The sequence below is a fragment of the Polypterus senegalus genome, chromosome 4, assembly GCF_016835505.1.
Source record: "Polypterus senegalus isolate Bchr_013 chromosome 4, ASM1683550v1, whole genome shotgun sequence".
NCBI classification, from domain to species: Eukaryota; Metazoa; Chordata; class Cladistia; order Polypteriformes; family Polypteridae; genus Polypterus; species Polypterus senegalus.
The window spans coordinates 196989296-197012261 of NC_053157.1; the positions used below are offsets into that span (position 1 = coordinate 196989296).

The following is a 22966-nucleotide window of genomic DNA, read 5'->3' on the forward strand; positions in this document are numbered from 1 at the left end:
TATTTTACTATGACCAATATGAGTTTGACCTTTTACCAAGCATTAAACAATAGCCTGATGGAGTCAAGACAAGAAATAATCAAACATTAAAAAGTCAGTGCATTATGGTTTGTAATTATTTCAAAAGATTTGGTGCTTGAGAAACATATTAATCCCTCCCAGGAACTCAGTTTCTCATCCTAGTCCATGGTTCATAATATTTTTAAAGTGTGATCAAAATGTCAAAGGAGTGTAAAATATAACAATGTATATTTATTTAGGTTATCAATGATTTGAATTCTCTGAAACTCATAATACTGTACTAGTTACTGTTCAAATTAGTTAAAAATACCTTATTAGAATTTCAGTTTATACATACTCATCTAAGTAATGAAAACTTACAGAGGTGTAATAAGTAATTACTGGAATAATCCTGAGGTGTTTTATTACTTAGAATAAGCCTAATAACTAGGCATATGACATACTGGGAAACATCTTAAATTATGGTATGGAAAGAAAGTCAAAGGCCCAGATTATTTTCACCATATATTCATTGGAACAGTAAAGTATTATCAACCAAAGACTATTCTTGGGCAGTTAAATTTAAAATTCTCTTGTTAATAATTCTAATTAGGAGTAGCAGGAGAGCTTTTATGAGAACATGGCATTCAGACCAACATGGTGTGCCGGTTTCTACTTTTTATGTAAACATCTATTCAGGATTTGATGGTAAGATGTTACTTTTACTACACTACTAGATAAGCTACTCCATATACAATATTGGCATTTTTCTTTTTTGTTCCTTGTGTTAGAAGGTAAATTTGGTATTTTTGAAGTTAAGCTTATTTTTTTTCTCAATCATAGTATATTGTCATTTTCCCCAGGCAACTGTTTTGTTAAGTAAAGCACTATTGCATGTTTTTTTTTAAATTCTGGGTAATGGGACAAACTTGAAATTAAAACCTTAAAAGGTACAGAATACATCTAATTCAAAGCAGAAGAATGTGGAGCGTATCATGTAGACATTGTATATTTATTAAATAAATGAAAATCCAAATTATTTCATAACAATACTGTATATGTAATTTTAGTAAAACTCTATCAATCTAAAATGTCTGCATGTCCTCATTAGTATACTTGGAAAAATTCTGTTTTCATGCTGAGAAGCTTGGCTACTGCTGTCTAACTTCATAATAGCTTATGTTTGAAACCTACGGTGATTAGAGGTTCTTGCAGTTTGGCTCTGTGTTTTTTTGGTCGTTTTAAATTTTATTTTTATCAGATGATCACACCAGAGACATGTGAAAGAACAAAATGTACACTGACCAAATATGTCTCATTGATGAACACTGTCAAGGCCAAAATACACCAGCTATAGAAGTATGGGACTTTTCTAATGTTGACTGCAGAAAACAAATGGGCACGTCCAGCCAAGACTTCTTTCTACCATAATTTGTCCTATTGATAAGTTTCCTGTAAGAATCAAGCATAAAGCCCCAGAGAGCGTGTTGATTTTTCTTAAAATTATATTAACTGTCAAAATCAAATTTTGTTGGAGAAAGTTTGGGTATTGATTTATGTTTTTTTTTTTTATTTTGGAGTGTAGTTACCTTGATATCTACCAGTTACATTACATATTTTGAAATACTCTGATAAACCAATTTATCAATTTATTAGGATGAGCTAGTTCAAAAATGAACGAATGAATGAATGGGTAGTAACTTCCAGTGTTTAAAGGTATTAACTTCCAGTCTAAGATAGAATCCAAAACTGCAATGCATTAGTGTTAATATTAGCAAAAGGACTGATGTGTTTGGATAAATTACCTGCTAGAAAGGGTTGTAAGTGTATTTTTGAGAATGCTCTGGACTCGTCAAGCATCCACTTAGGATTTGATTTCTTTGTTTGCCTTGTTGCTGCGCTACAAATTTTAACTGCCCAGAACCCTATTTTGGATAAACAGGATAAACATTCAGAATACAGGTGGATTATAATCAAATAGCTTTTTATCACTTGTTTATTTTATGCTTATGTGGCTAGTAGGGCACATTGATTCCAAAAACACACTATTTTTAACCTTCTAATTATTGATTTTTTTCAGTCAGAATCAGCATAATTATTCACACTGCTTTCACTTTAGAATTATAAAAGCAGATTTACTCATCTGGTGTTTAATCTAAAACAAATGTTAGCTTAGACTACAAAGCACCTCTGATATGCAGGAAAGATGTTTTTTGAGTGAACTTACAATGATCTCAGCCATGAACTCTCTGGTGCAGAGGAGAGTGAGCTGGACTATTGAAAACAGTCCTGCAAATAAGATTCAGGCAATGCTTTCAGATGTGGTGTACCAACTGGATCACATTCCTTGTAATTTAAAGCTACAAAAATGTTGTTTTTTTGGTGATTTTGTTGTTCCAGTGTAAAAAATACAAAATGATGTATGAAAATCTGTGGTTATTATTTTTATACTTGCTTTTTATCCTTGCTACAAAACAAACAAACTGCAAATTATGAAGAAATGTCATCCATATGTGAGGATTTTCAAAAAAATAGTGAGTAAATAACAATTTAATGGCATATACAATATGTAGTAATAAGAGACATTACATGTACATTTAAAGTACATAACACAATATCCAGGTTAATTTTTATTGTGAAAATAGTGACTGCTATTTATATTAAGATTTTACTGCTTACTTTTTAAAGGCCTATAGTATAGCTACATTTATTGTCTCAGTAAGATTTATGTTTGTGTGTGTTGCTTTGATACTTTGTGTTATTTCAGTGTTTATCCTTGCTTTTTGTCTTTGGCTAATAAGCCCAGTGTTTTGATTATTGGAGTGACCTTTAGTGATGCTGCCCAGTTATTTATTATGTGGAACTGGTTCTGTCTTAACAGAATAGGCCCAAGGCCCCTGCAATCCGGAACTAGGTGTGAGTTGTCCAAAAATGGGTGTTGTAGTATTAAAATTGGATAAACGTCAGAAAATGGTTCTTCATACATGATGATGCATTCATTCCAAGACAGACCAAGTGCTGCCATAGACACATAACAAAGATACAATAATGGCAAACAAAAAATAACCACTCCTCCTCGAACCGCCGCCTTATCATGGTGGAGGGGTTTGCATGTCCCAATGATCCTAAGAGCTCTGTTGTCCGGGGCTTTATGCCCCTGGTAGGGTCACCCAAGGCAAACTGGTCCTAGGTGAGGGATGAGACAAGGAGCGGTTCAACCAAACCTCCTATGAAGAACAAAAACCTTGGACGACGTTTTCCCTCGCCCAGACACGGGAGCAGATTCTGGTCTACCGTCCGGCGTCTCAGGATTGGGAAGCAGTGCAGTGTCAATACTGTATATGGTGGGGATGGTGCGCTGCTGACCTCGACTTGGAACGTGGTGGGTCGGTGGGAGGAGTACTTCGAAGTCCTCCTCAATCCCACTAACATGCCTTCCAATGAGGAAGCAGAGTCTGGGGACTCGGAGGTGGGCCCCCCATCTCTGGGACTGAGGTCACCAAGGTGATCAAAAAACTCCTTGGAGGCAGGGCCCCGGGGATGAATGAGATACACCCAGAGTTCCTCAAGGCTCTGGATGTTGTAGGACTGTCTTGGTTGACACGTCTCTGCAACATCATATGGACATCGGGAACAGTGCCTCTGGATTGGCAGACCGGGGTGGTGGTCCCCCTCTTTAAAAAGGGGGACCAGAGGGTGTGTTCCAACTATAGAGGAATCACACTCCTCAGCCTCCCTGGAAAAGTCTATTCAGGGGTTCTGGAGAGGAGGGTCCGTCGGATAATTGAACCTCGGATTCGGGAGGAACAGTGTGGTTTTCGTCCTGGTCACGGAACAGTGGACCAGCTCTACACCCTTAGCAGGGTCCTGAAGGGTGCATGGGAGTTTGACCAACCAGTCTACATGTGTTTTGTGGACTTAGAAAAGGCATTCGACCATGTCCCTTGGGGAATCCTGTGGGGGGTGCTCCGGGAGTATGGGGTACTAGACCCTCTGATAAGGGCTGTTCGGTCCCTGTACAACCAGTGTCAGATCTTGTTCTGCATTGCAGACAGTAAGTTGAACCCGTTTCCAGTGAGAGTTGGACTTCGCCAGGGCTGCCCTTTGTCACCGATTCTGTTCATAACTTTTATGGACAGAATTTCTAGGCATAGCCAGGGTGTTGAGGGGGTCTGGTTTGGTGGACTCAGGATTGGGTCACTGCTTTTTGCAGATGATGTTGTCCTGTTTGCTTCATCAGGCTGTGATTTTCAGCTCTCTCTGAATCGGTTTGCAGCTGAGTGTGAAGCGGCTGGGATGGGAATCAACACCTCCAAATCTGAGACCATGGTCCTCAGCCGGAAAAGGGTGAAGTGCCCTCTCAGGGTTGGGAGCAAGATCCTGCCCCAAGTGGAGGAGTTCAAGTATCTCGGGGTCTTGTTCACGAGTGAGGGAAGAATGGAGCTTGAGATCGACAGTCGGATCAGTGCAGTGTCCGCAGTGATGCGAGCTCTGCATCAGTCTGTCGTGGTTAAAAAGAAGCTGAGCCGTAAGGCAAAACTCTCAATTTACCAGTCAATCTATGTTCCTACCCTCATCTATGGTCATGAGCTATGGGTAGTGACTGAAAGAACGAGATCGCGAATACAAGCGGCTGAAATAAGTTTCCTCCGCAGGGTGTCTGGGCTTTCCCTTAAAGATAGGGTGAGAAGCTCAGTCATCCAGGAGGGGCTCAGAGTAGAGCCACTGCTCCTCCGCATTGAGAGGAGTCAGATGAGGTGGCTCGGGCATCTGATCAGGATGCTTCCTGGACGATTCCCTGGTGAGGTGTTCCGGCCATGTCCAACCGGGAGGAGGCCCCAGGGAAGACCCAGGACACACTGTGGACGCCTTGGGATTAACCCGGAAGAGCTAGAAGAAGTGGCCGGAGAGAGGGAAGTCTCGGCATTTCTGCTCAAGCTGCTGCCCCCGTGACCCAACCTCGGATAAGCGGAAGAGGATGGATGGATGGTAAAAATAATCACTATAAATAATTAAAAAGCAATAAAAGAGAACAATATGAAACAACCTCTGTAGAAACTTTTACAACAGTATACTGTTAGTACTCTGAGACCAATGGGACATCTCTACTAATGATCTCTATATACACTTACCTAAAGGATTATTATGAACACCATACTAATACGGTGTTTGACCCCCTTTCACCTTCAGAACTGCCTTAATTCTATGTGGCATTGCTTCAACAAGGTGCTGAAAGCATTCTTTAGAAATGTTGGCTCATATTGATAGGATAGCATCTTGCAGTTGATGGAGATTTGTGGGAAGCACATCCAGGGCACGAAGCTCCCGTTCCACCACATCCCAAAGATGCTCTATTGGGTTGAGATCTGGTGACTGTGGGGGCCATTTTAGTACAGTGAACTCATTGTCATGTTCAGGAAACCAATTTAAAATGATTCGAGCTTTGTGACATGGTGCATTATCCTGCTGGAAGTAGCCATCAGAGGATGGGTACATGGTGGTCATGAAGGGAAGGACATAGTCAGAAACAATGCTCAGGTAGCCCGTGGCATTTAAACAATGCCCAATTGGCACTAAGGGGCCTAAAGTGTGCAAAGAAAACATCCCCCACACCATTACACCACCACCACCAGCCTGCACAGTGGTAACAAGGCATGATGGATCCACGTTCTCATTCTGTTTACACCAAATTCTGACTCTACCATTTGAATGTCTCAACAGAAATCGAGACTCATCAGACCAGGCAACATTTTTCCAGTATTCAACTGTCCAATTTTGGTGAGCTCGTGCAAATTGTAGCCTCTTTTTCCTATTTGTAGTGGAGATGAGTGGTACCCGGTGGGGTCTTCTGCTGTTGTAGCCCATCCGCCTCAAGGTTGTGCGTGTTGTGGCTTCCCAAATGCTTTGCTGCATACCTCGGTTGTAACAAGTGGTTACTTCAGTCAAAGTTGCTCTTCTATCAGCTTGAATCAGTCGGCCCATTCTCCTCTGACCTCTAGCATCAACAAGGCATTTTCGCCCACAGGACTGCCGCATACTGGATGTTTTTCCCTTTTCACACCATTCTTTGTAAACCCTAGAAATGGTTGTGCGTGAAAATCCCAGTAACTGAGCAGATTGTGAAATACTCAGACCGGCCCGTCTGGCACCAACAACCATGCCACGCTCAAAATTGCTTAAATCACCTTTCTTTCCCATTCTGACATTCAGTTTGGAGTTCAGGAGATTGTCTTGACCAGGACCAAACCCCTAAATGCATTGAAGCAACTGCCATGTGATTGGTTGATTAGATAATTGCATTAATGAGAAATTGAACAGGTGTTCCTAATAATCCTTTAGGTGAGTGTATAATCTTCATTTGGATCTTGATCTTTGTTTGTCCGCGAATGAATTAGAAGAAGAAGCACTAGATAGCAGTAGAGAGACAGCTAAAACATAGGCATTGCATTAAGAATCTCCTCCAGGCTTATACTACTGAAGACGGTAGTACTCCAGTCACACCTCTAAACACAGACATTCAAACTAAACAAATTGTTGTGCTTAAATTAACTAAAGAGATCTTCATTTAGATCTTGATTTTTGTTTGTCCGTGAATTCCACGCATGCGTAGGCCACCTTCCAGTTTAGTACGTTGTTGTTACTCACGGATGTCAACAATGTGCCGGAATAACGAAAGGGGTGGTGGACTGTGTTTACTCTGGTTAGCTCCTGATGCCTGGTTAGAGAATGAGATTGCCGAAGATAAAAGGTACGTGCCTACGTAACATATGAATGAAAGAAAGAAAGTGGGTAAAATGAATGACAACGTAACAGCACATTCCGGAAATTATTATTGTTACGTTGTAGCCGGCGAGTACTGGGCGTCTCAGAGTTGTACCGTGGCTTGCTCACATGTCAGTGAAGTGATCCCTATTTATGCTTTAAAGAGCCTGGATACCTTTGTGTCCCCCTTTTATAACCATTCCTCCGTGTATATTGCCTTACTCTTTGGATTCCCACAAAGCAACCTGTGAGATTGGAGAAAGGCTGACAAGACATTGTGAGAGGAAACGACAGCGTCATGAAAACGAGACGGACTGTGAACGGACAGAAGCAGAAATGCTCCTACACCACCACATAATTACGATTTGGACAGTGATTCCGAGTAGGCCGTTCCTATCGAATCAATGTCCAAGGGTTTTCTTTTGTAATTTTGTTTCCCTTATAAAAAATCATAATGCTGTGTGACAAAGGGCCCAGTTCACGACTGGCAGCCGCGTTTAAACAGGGAGCCCTTCACAGACAACATTAACACGCGCAACGTAGTTGGGCGCACATGGCTAGTTAGTTGATAATTTCAAAGTTTGAGTACCCCAGAACTTAAGCCTCTGGCATTTTCACTAGTTTTATTTGTTTTTAGAACATTTTTAGGTGTTTGCATCTTCAAATTTGGTATAGTCTAGAGTGTAGGCACTAGTAAGCATTAGCATTAGCATAGCATTCTAGGTAGACAGAGATAGATAGATTGATACTTTATTAATCCCAAGGGAAATTCACATACTCCAGCAGCAGCATACTGATAAAGAACAATATTAAATTAAAGAGTGATAACAATGAAGGTATAACAGACAGACAATAACTTTGTATAATGTTAACGTTTACCCCCTGGGTGGAATTAAAGAATCGCATAGTGTGAGGGAGGAACGATCTCCTCAGTCTGTCAGTGGAGCAGGACAGTGACAGCAGTCTGTTGCTGAAGCTGCTCCTCTGTCTGGAGATGATGCTGTTAAGTATTCTGTAAGGTGAGATGAAATTAAGTCATTTAAAAGGATGCCAAGAAGCAATTTAAAATAATTTCTCAACTGGAAACAGGTAAAGTGATTTAAGAATCAGTTATATAGGGAAATGATTCATTTTTCTAGTTATGATCCTTGCTGCCATGTTTTAAAAACTATTAGACTAGTAATGATTGAAAAGAGTAACCATAAGGTAGGGATGCTCCGTTTAGGTTTTTTAAGGTTAATACCGATCACTGATTTCATATTGCTTGATCTGCAAATTCCGATGCTGAATCAGTTATTTTTCTTTATCCCTTTATTTTTACACTACTCTCCTGCATAACCAGACACACAAAAGGCCTATGTCCTGTATTAAAGTGTATTTTTATAATTAAGGTGTTCACTGTTCATTTATATTAAAAAATGAAATTCTGTAGGCTTATTGTTCAGTGACAATAAAAATACTAAAATACATACTAATAAAATATGTGCATAAATATGTATCTGTAGTACCTATGGCATAAAAGAAAATAAAATGCTTGTAAATAATTACAAGCTATCATATACATTTACCATATTTATACAGGTGTGTATTTTTTTATTCGGGGTATCAACTAGACATTTGTAGTCCTTGAGGTGTAATTATAAATATGGATTAGCATTTTATTTACATAGTACTTGTTTCTTACCAAAACTTATGCTGTATGACACATAGCAGCAAATAATAAATGGTATAAATCTTTAAAAAAGCCACAAATGTATCAAATGTTTGTAAGTTGTTTATCAAGAAGACACAAGACTAATATGCTACATATTTTTATGTTAAGCTAACAAGCGTACTGTTTACTAACCAGTAATTTCAAATTCATTTTAATCTTTTCTTTTTCAAATTAAAATTGTAAGCTGCTGCACTTAAAACAAGGTCGCTGTCCAAACTCAGATGGTGTCTGTATTAATTTAAAGGGCAAAATAAAAAGCAAATTAAATTAACTTTTTTGTCTAATTTAAGGATGGCTTCTCTGATTAAATTTTTCAGTTTATAACTCCACTTTCTTTAATGTAAAGGCTAATATTTCAATCAGCTCTCACTTTCTGGCAGGGTTGCCAGGTCCTTAAAAATTGTAGCTTAATGACAGCTTAAAAAGAGTGTATTTTTAACAGGGTGCTGTTCTCATTCCCTCCCACCTTTGCCGTCACCTGCTCTACCTCTTCATATCTTAAATCATTCTTGAGACAGATTGAAGACTTAAGTGCCAGCTTAAGTGAAAAATTAAAGAAAACATACTAAGTAATTGCAAAAGATGCCGACGAAAGAAGAGAAGAAGCTAGGGTGGACAAAAGACGAGCTGCACAGGAAGCAGCAAGCACATCAACCTCTGATCAAATGAATGCTAAACGTATAGAGAAGAGTATGAAAACCATAAGTAAAGTGTATTCACTGCAGTGTGCCGCTACTTGTGTTTAATAAATGTAAAAGAAAAATGGAATACATCTCAGATTGAGAATTTAAGACAGGCTTCAGATTAATAAAATCACCCATCACAGCATTTTTCTAAGACTATGTTTAGAAAACACTGAATAAATGTTAAATATTAAAACTAAATGTTAGGCCAAATAATTTTATTCAGCTAGTGTATAAAGTAGCATTCATAATAATATTAGTCCTCTTTAAACAAACTGCAAACAGGTAATTAGTGAAAAAGTAAATATTAACAAATTTCTGTGGCACCTTAATTTATGCAAGTATTGCTATTTCACAGACCCAGAGTTTTTGGCTCAAATAGGCAACAGCTCCTGTGACCCAAAAATGAACAGGTTAGAAGAATCTAATCAGTTGCTTACATAGTGTATGCTTTGGGAAAATTTTGACCATTCTTTGTTTCTAAACTGCTTTAAATGTTGATCAGTTCTTGGCTTTCTTGCAGTCATAGTATGTTTCAGGTCTTACCACATTTCTACTTGGTTGAAGTCTAGACTTAGACATGGCCTTTCTTAAACATAAACCTATTTTCTGTTAATGCGTTTTTTTGGTAAGCTGCTAAAGGTTCAATTTTCAGCTCAGTCTCACCTTTTGGACAGAGAGGTATTCTGCAGTTTTCTGCAACAATAATCTGGTGTGGGTCTCACACTACCCTTTTGGGGTATTATCAGTTTGGAGATAGTGATGCTGTCACTATGCCTTTGCTGGGTTCAGCCAGTTAGAAGGCACAAATTCAAGGTGCAGAGTGAGCACAATGTCCCAAATTCTGGGAATACTGTGTACAAGTGTACTGTGTTGTTGCATAAGAAATTGCATTTCAAATTTTCTTTACATTATTATGAACATAAGAACATAAGAAGTTTGACAAACGAAAGGAGATCATTCAGTCCATCAGGCCCATTTGTTTAGCTAATAGCTAAGTTTCCCAATATCTCATCCAGATTTTTCTCAAAGGTTGTCAAGGTTTCTGCTTCAGCTCCGTGTCTTGTTCCAGAGTCCTACAACTCTTTGCATAAAGAAGTGCTTCCTGGCTTCAGTTTTAAATACACATCCACTTAATTTCCACTGATGTCCTCAAGTAAATGTTGAAAGAATGTTGGTGGATAAACTTTATTAATGCCTTTGAGGTTTTTAATACCTGGATTAGGTCCCCACGCAGCCTGCTCTGTTTAAGATTGAACAGGTTTAATTCTGAGTCTGTCATTGTCGGGCATATCCTTAAATCCTGGGATTCACCTGGTTGCACTCTTCTGCACAGCTTCAAGTGTTGCTATGTATTTCTTGTACCGTGATGACCAGAACTGCACACAATACTCCAGATGTGGTCATACCAGTGCATTAAAAAGTTTGAGCATAACATCCCTTGACTTAAATTCAGCAGTTTTAATGATATATAACCTAACATTTTATTAGCCTTTTTAATTTCCTTTGTGCATTGCTTAACCGATGAAACTGTGTGCCAATGTAAACCCCTAAATGCTTTTCAGAGGTTGCTTCCTGTTTGACAGAATCTCCCATCTTATATTTATAATTTATGTTCTTTTTGCACTTTTCTACATTAAACTTCATTTTCCAGGTGTTTCAGGTTGTCCTCGTCATTTTGAATTCTTTTTGCTGCCTCCTTAGTGTGTGCCATCCCTCTAGTTTTAGTGTCACTAATATATAGTGGAACTATTAAGAAGCAAGTAGGCAAGATATTAAAGTGCATATTAGAATCCATACATTATTTTTAAACTTATTTCCTTTGTATGCTATATCAGCAAAGTGTAAGATCCTATTATCAATGGGGATCTGGTTAACTAAAAACATAAAAGTTGCTAGTAAAGGACATAATCATGCTTTTTTTTGCATTATCCAGTAAGTCCAAATCAATATGTAAAGCAGACTATTGCACTGAAATATTCCAAAATACAGAGTTAAAACAATGGAAGTAAGAGGTTGATTCAAATTTAGTTTTTGTTTGGTTTAAGATTTGAATCTGAAAAATATTTATACTTGACCTGACTTTCATTTTATTGAAATATATTCAGCTTCAGTCAAAACTAACAGTAATTTCATTACAGGAAAAGTTAACTTATTTTGCTGTCAGTTTTGTCCACATCTTTTGTTATTGCTTATGTATCTTAGTGCTAGGGTGGAGTTAGGTGTACAGGCATGAGCAAGTAAACATTAAGTAATTAATATTAAGCAGGGCATCAAACAACAGGATAAATAAATCTTTATTAAGTCAGAGCACAGAATTAACTTCATGATAAATGTGTTGAATTCTGTTCATCTATGCATTTCTAAACATGCATAATCTTAAGTCATGTGGCAGGAGTTTATCTCTGTAGTATCAAGCATTGCACACAAATCAGACCTGGATGGTTGTGAATCTATCAAAATGCACATTTACACAAATATTCATTATTATTTAAGATTTAAATGTTGGTGGGGCTAAGCCACCTTTTTGAAAAATGCTACAGCCCTGTCATTTAGGCAAAGCTGTGTTTCCTTCATAGTTAATGGGTACTCACAAATGGCAAAAATAGTCTTGTTTTTCATTGGGGTTTTTTATGAGCTATTGTGAGTCCTATGCTATGGAAGCTGATATCTGACTGACGGAGTAATAAATATAAATTACATACAATTCAAAAATTAAACACTTCATGTGCCATAAAAATCCAGCCTTGAATCTGCAATTTAATTAAGTCAAATCAAGCGGTTTTATTATCATACCATCCGTACACAGCAGCATACAATGCCATGAAACAGTGTTCCCAGGGACTGTGGTGTAACATATACATAAACACAGGATCAGTGGAAGACAGGTGAAGAACTATGCTATAATAGATAAAACAATCAATCCATAATTTAGGATAATAACTATAGATCAATAATATCAAGCTTAAAAGTAGTGACACAAAGTTTGAAATCTATCTTATTTTTTAACTTTTGTAATCTTTTGAAAATATTTCCATGTATTCTATCATCTTCTTATATAATACGTTACAGTGGCTGTCCATTTGTCTGTCCAGGATTTTAAATCACCTATAACTCACAAACAATTTGAACTATTGACCTGAAATTTGGTACACATTTACTACGTGACGTCTACTATCCACTTTCGGGGTGATGGTTGACCTCCAAGGTTATTCCTCTTTTTATTTTTATTTTATTGTAGAATCAACTCTCGGCAGTGGCCAGCAGAGTGGCCTCGCAGCGCATGCGTATGGGCGCCATTCTCATTTCCTACCACCTTCGCCATCACTTCCCCTACCTTTTCATATCTTCAATCATTCTTGAGGCAGATTGAAGACTTAAGTGCCAGCTTAAGTGAAAGATTATGGAAAACATACTAAGTAATTGCAACACAAACACTAACTTAATCAATTTTAACGCAAAAAAATGCAGATGATAGAATTGAAGAAGTGGACTGCTAGGGTGGAGAAAAGAAGAGCTGCTCAGGAAGCAGCAAGCGCATCAACCTCTGACCAAACAAATGCTAAAAGTATGAAAACTATGAATGCTCAAGTCAAGTAAGTGTATTCTGTGCTGTTACTGGTATATTATAATTATATTGCATTTTACATTATCTTCTTATTTTTAATAATGATCTTTTGTACTTTGTAAAGTAACTTATGATGTGTACTGTGAAAGATGCAATATAAAATACGGTTTGACTGATAGTGCCAGTGAACAGAACATTGTATTATTGCTTTGGATTTTGCTTGAAAATGCTTGGCTGTTGAGTCATTATATTTGTTGTACTATTTATTGAAGTTATATCAGTTTAAAATGCTATAGTATGATAAAAAATTTTCCCTGCAATGAACAGGAATTACCTGCAAGCTTAATTTATGCCTTGTTTCTAATGCTGTGGCTCCCACAATCCTGAATTAGACCAAGTGGCTTCATAAAATGGATGAATTAATGGATAGATAGTTTATATTGATGCACATTTCTTAATTTGACTAGTGGTTTATATTCAGGTTTGTAATTATGAATGTTTTATTTTTTATTTTTTACAATAGATTTAGAATGTTGTTTTCCTATGCATGCTAATAAAGTTTCTGTAAATGTTGGATTAGATTGGTATAAGAGAGACTTTAAATCAGAATAAGTAAGCATCATACAGAGTGTGATAAGAGGTCTTTGGTGAAGTGCAATTTTAAATAAATATTTGTGTCCTGGAGCGTGCAGGCTCTGAATGGGTGCAGGTGTATGCAAACATGTGCCACTCCAGGGCAAATTGGGTTGCTTGGCTGATCGAACACTCGTGCAAATTTGAGTGGATCGGTCAGGTGTCTCGTTTACTCCTCAGAATGGGACAAGGATTACATTTGCTCTCAATCATCTGTATAACGGGAGCCTGCACAGCAGAGAGATGGGAAAATGAGAAAATAAAGAAAAGCATGTCATGGAGGTTAAGAAAAGAAAACAGAAAAGATGGACAATGAAAAAGGCAGGATAGCAGATGGTGTATTTCATGAAGGGAAGTATGCTGATATGAAAGTGAGTTCCATGAGTAGACAGTGTGGCCATATGCTCAAGAAAGGGGGCAGAGAGGCAACCAAGTGTCCTGGGAGGCTCCTACATAAGCCTAACGGACTGTGGCAAGAAAGGGAACAAGAGTAAAGCTTGGTGTGGCAACCTGTGTATGCTGATGGACTACCAACAGGGGTCTGAGCTGGATTAAAGGGTTGTCTGCGTCTGCTGTTGGATGTCTCCTTGTGCTGAGGAATCCGCTATGGGTAATAGGAGATATCAATTTTAGAAAGAAGCAGCGAGGCTTGTGATTTTTAATGTAAACTGTTTGCCCTTGATTTTTAACCTCATTTTTATTATTATATTTATTGAACTTTTTAACTTCCACTGGACATTCTGATTTTATGGATTATTTATTGAAGGACTAGTTTTGTACTGCACTATTTGAATACTGTTTGGTTTTCTAATGGATTTTAATAAAAGCACCAAAGTTTTGCACAGGAGTGTGGAGCTAACCCGAACCACACAGATTAGTAAAAATTGTGGATCCAATAATCATCCCCATAAAAATCAAAGCCAATAATAATTATACAGTAAACCTGTTCCTCAGGCATTAACGGTGTCTGTTACTTGCTACAAAATTTAGACAGACACAGTTAACAACATAGCTGTCTGGAAGTGTTTATTCAGAAACGAAAAATTAACTATGTATGGATTAGTGAAAAAATCAATAAAAGTTTTATTCTGTTTAAATTTTAAGACTGAATAGTTGGTAGTCTTCAACATGTTGTTTGCATTTTGGTTGATGTAAATGGTAGCTTTTCAGCTTTTCACATCACATGCTGAAACCTGATCTATATTGTACTGTATTTAGTTACTAGTGGTGTCATTACGTTCTTCTTATATATATATATATATATATATATATATTATATTTAATGTAGGTAGATCATTTTGACCTGGTCATTTTAAAAGTAGCTCGCAAGCCGAAAAAGTGTGGGCACCTCTGCATTAACTTATGTTGTCTTATCTGTTAAATTACAATTAATAGTTCTTGGAATCAAACTAATACTTATGGTTAAGGTGTTCAATGCTTTGTTGATTTCCTGGATTGTTTTCTTCAGACATGGGAAGAACTTTTAGGGTGCTTTCTTTCTTTGATCAGGAGCTTGTCCTCTTCTTCGCCTTTGGTTGCACCTTTTGGTTGTGGGCAGTACTGCAGTTTCTACTTAAGAATTTTACACACAGGTTCTGTGGTAGTTAGCAAAGTTACGCCTTCTAGGTCAGCTGGTGATCAGTTAGTCCCTGTTGTTAGCAAGGCAATCACGTGGTCTACACATGGTCTCTCACTCACTCTTGCTTGTGCACTTGCTGTTTCTCAGCAAGGTTGGACTAATGGCAGTCTTGTCCTAACTCCAATATTGTCAAGTATTCTACTATTGCGGGCATAGCTGCCCGCTGGAGTAAAAGTATTACTTTAATCTGTATTGTGGCCACACGCTGTCAATTATGAGTTCTGGCTATGGGCAGCCAAAGATGGATGGGTTTAGCTGTAGCTTTGTAAGTGAAACAGTTAGTTAGGGTGTGATTGATGTTTTTAAAGGAATGAGTAGAGGTCTTGTCATTGGCTTCATGCGTGGAAATTCGTCCTTTTGGCTTACCATTGGCGCAAAGTTCTGTCCCTCGGGGTTGTGACTTCACAAGTTATGGGCCTTTGTTCAGGACTTGATAGCCCAGCTTCTACATTCAAGGGACATCCCTGCAATGTTAAAAGGTCTTATATTAATCATCTTATTAGATAAGGCGCAAAGCTGCATTCCGGCTAGTAGCCACATTATGCAGACTGAGACTTTGTAGCTGTCAATAAGAGTGTCTGACTCTGGCTTTTAAGCCAGCATCTGTTTTCATCATCCATAGCAACAGAATGGTTAATGGCTAATGTCAGTCTATCCTATATTACAATGATGATAATTTTATCAAATGTCATCTAGTCATACTGGAACTGTGCTTATCTTGCAGCCACAGTTTTTCATCCATTCTCATACTGTTGCTAACATTCCTTAGCAACCAGGAATGTGCATCTGAAATTCCACTGACTCTGCCATTCAGTGCCAAGACAGGAAATGAATTCACGGTCTTGGCAAAATCTCTTAGATGTGGCTGGAAAGTGGAATTCCTAGTAATTTTAAATAAGGATGTTCTGATATTCCCTGCTAAAATGTTAATTTAAGTTTTAAAAAGATTATTCTTATTGAGAGCGAATAACTTAAAACCTGAAAATGTAAAGATTAATAAAATGAAATGGATCAATTTATCTTTGGTTTACTAAAATAAAGTATTCTCTAAAATCCTTCTATATAAAAGCGGTCGGGATTGTCCTTCCATCCCGTGAGTGCTACGCAGGTGTGGAGTTTCACACACGCCCCGTCCATTTTTCAATGCACGATGGGATTTGTAGTTTCGTTTTTCCAGGTAAAAGATGATTTTCTACTCCAGACTGTGCGATGTCTTCTTCTTCTTTCTTACTATATAAAAGCGGTTGGGATTGTCCTTCTGTCCCATGAGTGGAAAGCGTAGCGGTATTCCACTTATCACAGACTTACTACTTGGTTATTTTTATATATTTTAAGCCCTTATAAACTCTCCCACACTGTTAACATTATTAGAGCCCTCTAGACATGAAATAACACCCTTTAGTCAAAAGTTTAAACTGTGCTCCATGACAAGACAGAGATGGCAGTTCTTTCTCACAATTAAAATAATGCAAACATATCTTCTCTTCAAAGGAGCGACGTCAGGAGCAGAGAATGTCAGAGAGAGAGCACTTGCTAAGAAAAGCAAACAATCAAAAAATCAATACTTGCTTTTAAGTATGCTGAAGCACCGCGATAAAGCGGCATTTTGTAGAGGAGCGTCCGTATCCTCTAGGCAAAAAGCCTCTGTGCAAACAGCCCCTCTGCTCACACCCCCTCCGTCAGGCGCAGAGAATGTCAGAGAGGGTGAGAGAGAGAGAAAAGCAAACAATCAAGCACCGCGCGGGAAGCATAGCATTGAGGAGTTTTAGTTAATATGTAATACATGCTCTGATTGAGTAGCTTCTAAGCCATCCGCCAATAGCTTCCCTTGTATGAAATAAACTGGGCAAACAAACTGGGGAAGCATGTACCATAAATTAAAAGACCCATTGTCCAGAAATCCATGAACCAGCAAAAAATCTGTGATATATATTTAGATATGCTTACATTTAAAATCCCCGATAGAGTGAAGCCGCGAAAGTCGAAGCGCGATATAGCGAGGGATTACTGTATAACCAACTTAATGAGTTTGTATAAAATATCAAATTGATCTACATATTGAATTGCCTTAAGAAGTGGTCAACTTAAAAGTCGGTCGCCTTAAAAGGCAGGTCAGCCTAGTTTATATGATAAATTTAGAGGATTGCTATAAAATTGCAGGTGTTATGCTTTTATTAGATACTATAAAAAGGATAGTAGCTTGGAAGAAGGTAAAAATTGTTTAGTAGGTGAAACATTCAGGCATTTCAGTACAGTAATTGAAAAAATCTACCAAAAAAGTATTGGGTGGTCCAGATCTAATTATGCAATTTTGATTACGCTATAACTTATTAAGTTTATTACATACAAAATCACCCAAAAAATCCCGGACCATCGAGAAGTGTGCGAACTGACGACATGAAGAATCGTCTTCGCGCCGAACTGGAATCATCCCCGCATAAATCAAAGTCATCCAGATGATCTGGATCTGCATAATTAGATCTGGACCACCCTGTACATGAGTATAAAGGAGCAAGATATTCAATGTTTAGCCAAAACTTATTGTTGTAGACTTAGCCTTTATTTTAGACCATACAGTACACAAAACATTTGCATAATACACAAAACCTTTTATAAACAATCTCCAATTAATATCCTAGATTTATACAGCATTTTAAACAATACTGAAAATTGTTAGGGCGGCACGGTGGCGCAGTGGTAGTGCTGCTGCCTCGCAGTTAGGAAACCCGAGTTTGCTTCCCAGGTCCTCCCAGCGTGGAGTTTGCATGTTCTCCCCGTGTCTGCGTGGGTTTCCTCCAGGTGCTTCTGTTTCCTCCCACGGTCCACAAACATGCAGGTTAGGTGGATTGGCAATTCTAAATTGGCCGTAGTGTGTGCTTGGCGTGTTTGTGTGTGTCCTGCGGTGGGTTGGCACCCTGCTCAGGATTGGTTTCTGCCTTGTGCCCTGTGTTGGCTGGGATTGGCTCTAGCAGATCCCCGTGACCCTGTGTTCAGATTCAGCAGGTTGAAAAATGGATGGATGAAAATTGTAAGCTGTCAACTTGTTGCATGCTTTTACATTATAATTGATAATAGATGTATGATCATAACCTGCAACTGTTTTTTTTTATTTATGGAGAAGTACAAAAATACAATTTAGCAAAGTCCAATGAGTATGAACAGAACATTGCCATGGTGTAGAAACTACTCCCCATTTCCAAGCAGCACATGGGTAACTTTGCTTTTCCCCTTAATCAAATCAGAACTTCACAATAAAATATCAGAAGTAATTTCTGACCATTTTATGAAAAATAAATAAAAAAATAATGACTCAGAATATCAAAAACGATATAAATATTGTTTTTACATTTGACCAGCTTGCATTTTGTATATAGTTCCATGAGGCAGAATGGACTATAATTTCCAAGAAAAGTATTAACATGTATTATTTTTTTTACATATCTCCTTATTGTATGATCTCTGCACTGCAAACTAAATAAATAATGCTGTTAAAATTAATAAGAAGAGAAATTATGAAGGAAGCCTGAAGAATACACTAATGTCTAGTGTACTGTATATTCAATTGAAAGGAAAAATCATATAAAAAAAAAACTTGAAAACCTTGTTTACCAGGAAATTCTTTTTAGGTGCATTCACATAAAGATTGAAACTGACTTAATGTTGTCATCTTGTCTGACCTGTCTGTCCTTGTGAAACAACTTTCCTTCCTGGGAATGATTTTATTTAGTTTTGGTACGCTTGTTCTTTAAGGACATTTGCTGGAGAAGTTCAGTTTTTGTTGAGATATCTTGAATAGACCGTGGTGTACAAATTGTCTGTCTTAAAACAGAGAATCATTCTGTGCGACCCAATCACTGATTAATTTACTCTTTTAAATGTATCCTGAGAGAAGTTATTTCAGCTTGCATGTTTTCCTGTTTTACATGTATAAATAGCCACTTAAGATTGCAAAGCAGAAACTGAAAATGCTTAGTATACCACCAGCACATCTGTCATTGACTTATGTAGCAAAAATTACATCTCCAATATTTAAAAGTTCTGTCAGGTTTCAGTCCACTGCTTAAGGTCAAGGTAAGGTGAAGTTCATTTTCATGTGCAAAAGTACAGTGACATTGTTACTTGTATATCTCCTCCGTGGTTGACAAAATACAATTAAACAAAAAATAAATAAAATTATAATAAGTATATATGTATGTATATATATATATATATATATATATATATATATATATATATATATATATATATATATATATATATATATATATACATCATTATTTTAAGCAAATATTAGACTGACATTGACATTTATCTATGGAAGTCTACTAATCTGGAAGCTCATCATTCATACTTAAAGGATTTACTTGCTTCTTTTAATTCTTCCCCTATCACAGATTCTTAACTCTTTTAAGGACATCTTGTTTCATCTATATGCAGTTGATATACAACTTTATTTTTCATTTAAGCCTAACCAAATTAATACTTTGGTCACATTGGTTGATTGTCTGTCTCAAGTTAACGACTGGCTCAGTAGTAATACCTGCAGTTGAATTCAGGAAAAACTGAGGTACTAATTGTTGCTCCTTATGTTCTTCATTCTGAGATCAGTTTAAAATTATCTTCTGTCTCTCCTGTTATTAAGTCGAGTCTATGTAACTATGGGGTTATTTTTGACCAGTCCCTGACACTTGATAAATATGTAAGGTCAGTCAGCCACTCGTATTTCTTTCATTTAAGAAATCTCTCAAAACTAAGAAATGCTGTTTCAAAATCAGAATTGAAGATGCTTGTTCATTCTGTTATTTCCTCACGGCTTGATTACTGTAATGCTCTCTTTACAGGTTTAAGCAAGTCCTCTCTCTCACGTCTTCAGTTAGTTCAAAATGCAGCTGCCAGGGTCCTAACTCGTGCTAGCCGAAGTGATCATATCACTCCCATTTTGCACATACTGCACTGGCTCCCAGTGTTTTATAGATTTAATTTTAAAGTTTTTGTACTTACTTTCAGAGCTTTGCATGGACAAGCTCCTGAGTACCTAACCAGCCTGCTCCAATGCCATACAGCTTGTTGGACTCTCAGATCTGGGCAACAAGGCCTTCTTGTTGTCCCACGCACTCGACTAAAAACCCGTGGGGATTATGCCTTTCAGTGTGTGGCACCAAAACTATGGAATAGCCTGCCTTGTGGTCTGTGTGGAGTCGAGTCTGTTCTTTTAAAAAATAACTTAAAACATTTATTTTTAAACAAGTTTTTAATCAGTGCTGAATAGTTCCAGTTTGTTTATTTATTGTTTTTATTGATTTTGTTTATGTTTTGTTTTAACTGTTGTATTTGTACTGTATTTGCTGCTCTGTGAAGTGTGCTTTATAAATAAACTACTACTACTACTACTTATTGCAATAGAAAAGGTTTTCTGAGTCTGTGTGCCACCAATTTGACAATGGTGCATTCAGCATTTAATGCATAGTTAGTACCTCGTAAAAGATACTTTCTGTCTTGTGTTTCTACTGTTTTTTTTCTTACCACAAATAGCTTTAGGGCTAATGTGGTTACTATTCTTTTTTTCTGCTACTGTCTACAGTATATGAAAACACATTTTAATCTTAGCTCAGCAAAGGCTTAACACATTTTTAAGATTTACGGCTTTAGAAATGATGTGAAAATCAATTAACGCAAACTGTTAATCCAAGCTCAACTGTGCCATAGTCCGTAATTTTGCCAGTTCTCAACTGGTTATTATTTTTAAAGATTTTTGCTTGGTACTGCTAGTATTGCTGATTTTTACTTACATATTTAGGTACTGTGGACTCTGCATGTGAATGACAATGTGCATGTTTTCCAAATATTGATAATAGTCTTACGTGATTTTGTAGCTTTGGTCATTGTTAAATGGGATAATACTTTGAGTTTCATAGCTGATATGACGTTAATACTCTTTTAGGGAAAAGAGAGTTGAGTTTTGAGACAACCATAAGGAAAATAAAAAATATTTCTTACCTTTTAATATAATTTGAGCATTATATTGTTCATGTACAGTACACTGAATATTTGTCAACTTACCTAATTTCTTTCTTTTTAATTAAACATCTACTTTCTGGTTCAACCTCTGCACATTTTACACTAAACACATTCTATTGTTTAAGTCTTTAAGTACCTCTTTTAAATTCAAGGGCCTCTTCTATCATAAAAAAAACTGCTTTAAATCATCTTTACTAATTTCACAAGAAAAGACCACAGCCTGTGTGCACATTGTGATGAGCTCAGTATAGCAACTATGGTGGAGTAAGTTAAAGTTGACTTGGACTTGGAAACCATTACACATCTGGCTAACAGAGACTATTTTTTAACATCTTGATATTATGAGAAAAGGAAGAAGTCTAAATATGAATGAAGCTAATTAGAAAAACAACAATTTTAAAATAATACCCAGTTGCTAGAGAGGACCTGTAATCCTTGTTGACTAGTAAAATAATAAAGTTAATAGAATAGTAGAAAAGTTTGTTTTCAATTGAAATAGTTACTTTAGCTAATGTTCAAATTCATAATCCAGTTTTTGCTTAATCCAAGTTTTTCTTATCCTAAACATCTTGTGCTGTATACTTTATTTTGTTTGCCATGAAAAGCACTGCTTAAAAGTTGATTTTTCAAAAAAAAAAAGAATATGCACTTTTCTGCTGTTCATTTCACCTTGTTTGCTTCAACATATATTTTAATGCTTATGATTATGTAATGAAAGCAAATGCATTCCTCAGAAACTTTTTAATTCAAGTTATTAAATGAGAAGAAGGGTTTATAAATCCTTTTCACTTTCCTTGACTAGGTTCTTGTTCCGATATTGGTTGCCTTGAGAAGTAATCTGGCTTGGCTAATTTAAGAAAATCAATGGTGGCTTTGTAATTTGGCAGTATATGGAATGTCTGACGAGGTGCGGACAATATCACCTCACATAGCTGCCTGTTTGACAGCTGCTTTGCTGAGTGAATTACACCTTTAATGCAGCAACAGTCAGGGTTTTATACCTTCGTGGCTAATGGCCCTAATCAATTTTCTTTTTCCAGAATAAATTTTATGCAGATTGGCACTCTAGTATAGGGGGTAGTGCTTCTGCTTTGCAGCTCTGAGGATCTGGGTTTGATTTTTGGCCATGTCAAAATCATTGTGGGGTTTGCACATTCTCTCCATGTGTGTATGTTTGTTTGTTTTTTTTTTTTTAATATCCTGTTTTCATGCAACAAATTAAGTATAGGTAGTTTTTTATGGAGTGAATGCTGTCAACTGTTTACTTTGTTTTTAAAATCAATAAATACTTTGTCCACTGTGTACAATATTTCTTGGCAGATTACCCTGCTCTATACAGTATAGAGAGGAAGGAACAGTCACACTAACACTCACATTTTAAAGAATCTGATTTATAATTCTCAGCCTAGTATATTTCTTTATTGAGTTTGCACATTTGCCTGATGTCCAGGTACTTTGCCTTCGTCCAATGTCTCTAACATGTACATGTTAACTTGATTTTGATGCAGTATTGGCCTGGTGCACTAAAATGATTTCTTACTGTCCACCCAATGTCACTGTGATAGACTTTGATCCATTCTAACTTTCAAATGAAAAAAAGTAGGTTTACTAAATTAATGGATTTTGCTTTCTTTCATTTAATAACTGCAAATATCGATTAATTGTATTTAACACAGATCACTTTACCATAATACTTCTTTGCAAATCTGTGTCATTTTCATATTTGATTTAAAAATTTCCACAGTCTTTTGTTGTTAACACTTTTTCTGCAACTTTATCTTCCATTCTTTCATGTTCAATGGTGGTTAGGATTATTAGTTCCTGTAAGTCTTCGATTGAAAGGCTTTCAGTTTAGATGTTTAATAAATCTTTTAACACCTTGTGCGTTAACTTCTTTAAAACCAATTATATGGACCATTTGTTAGACTTCATCTGTAAATTCTTGAATC

At 37.0% G+C, this 22966-nt stretch overlaps 1 protein-coding gene across 10 annotated transcripts in view; it reads left to right on the plus strand.

The window, feature by feature from the left end:
- loxl3b (lysyl oxidase-like 3b) overlaps positions 1-22966 on the plus strand; it is a 150336-nt gene that overhangs the window by 1025 nt on the left and 126345 nt on the right. The window contains exon 2 of one of the 10 annotated variants that reach the window (XM_039751830.1): positions 614-708. The exons of the other annotated variants lie outside the window; for them this stretch is intronic. The gene's annotated coding sequence lies outside the window, so the exon portion shown is untranslated. The remainder of the gene's footprint in view (positions 1-613; positions 709-22966) is intronic. 10 annotated transcript variants of the gene reach the window in all.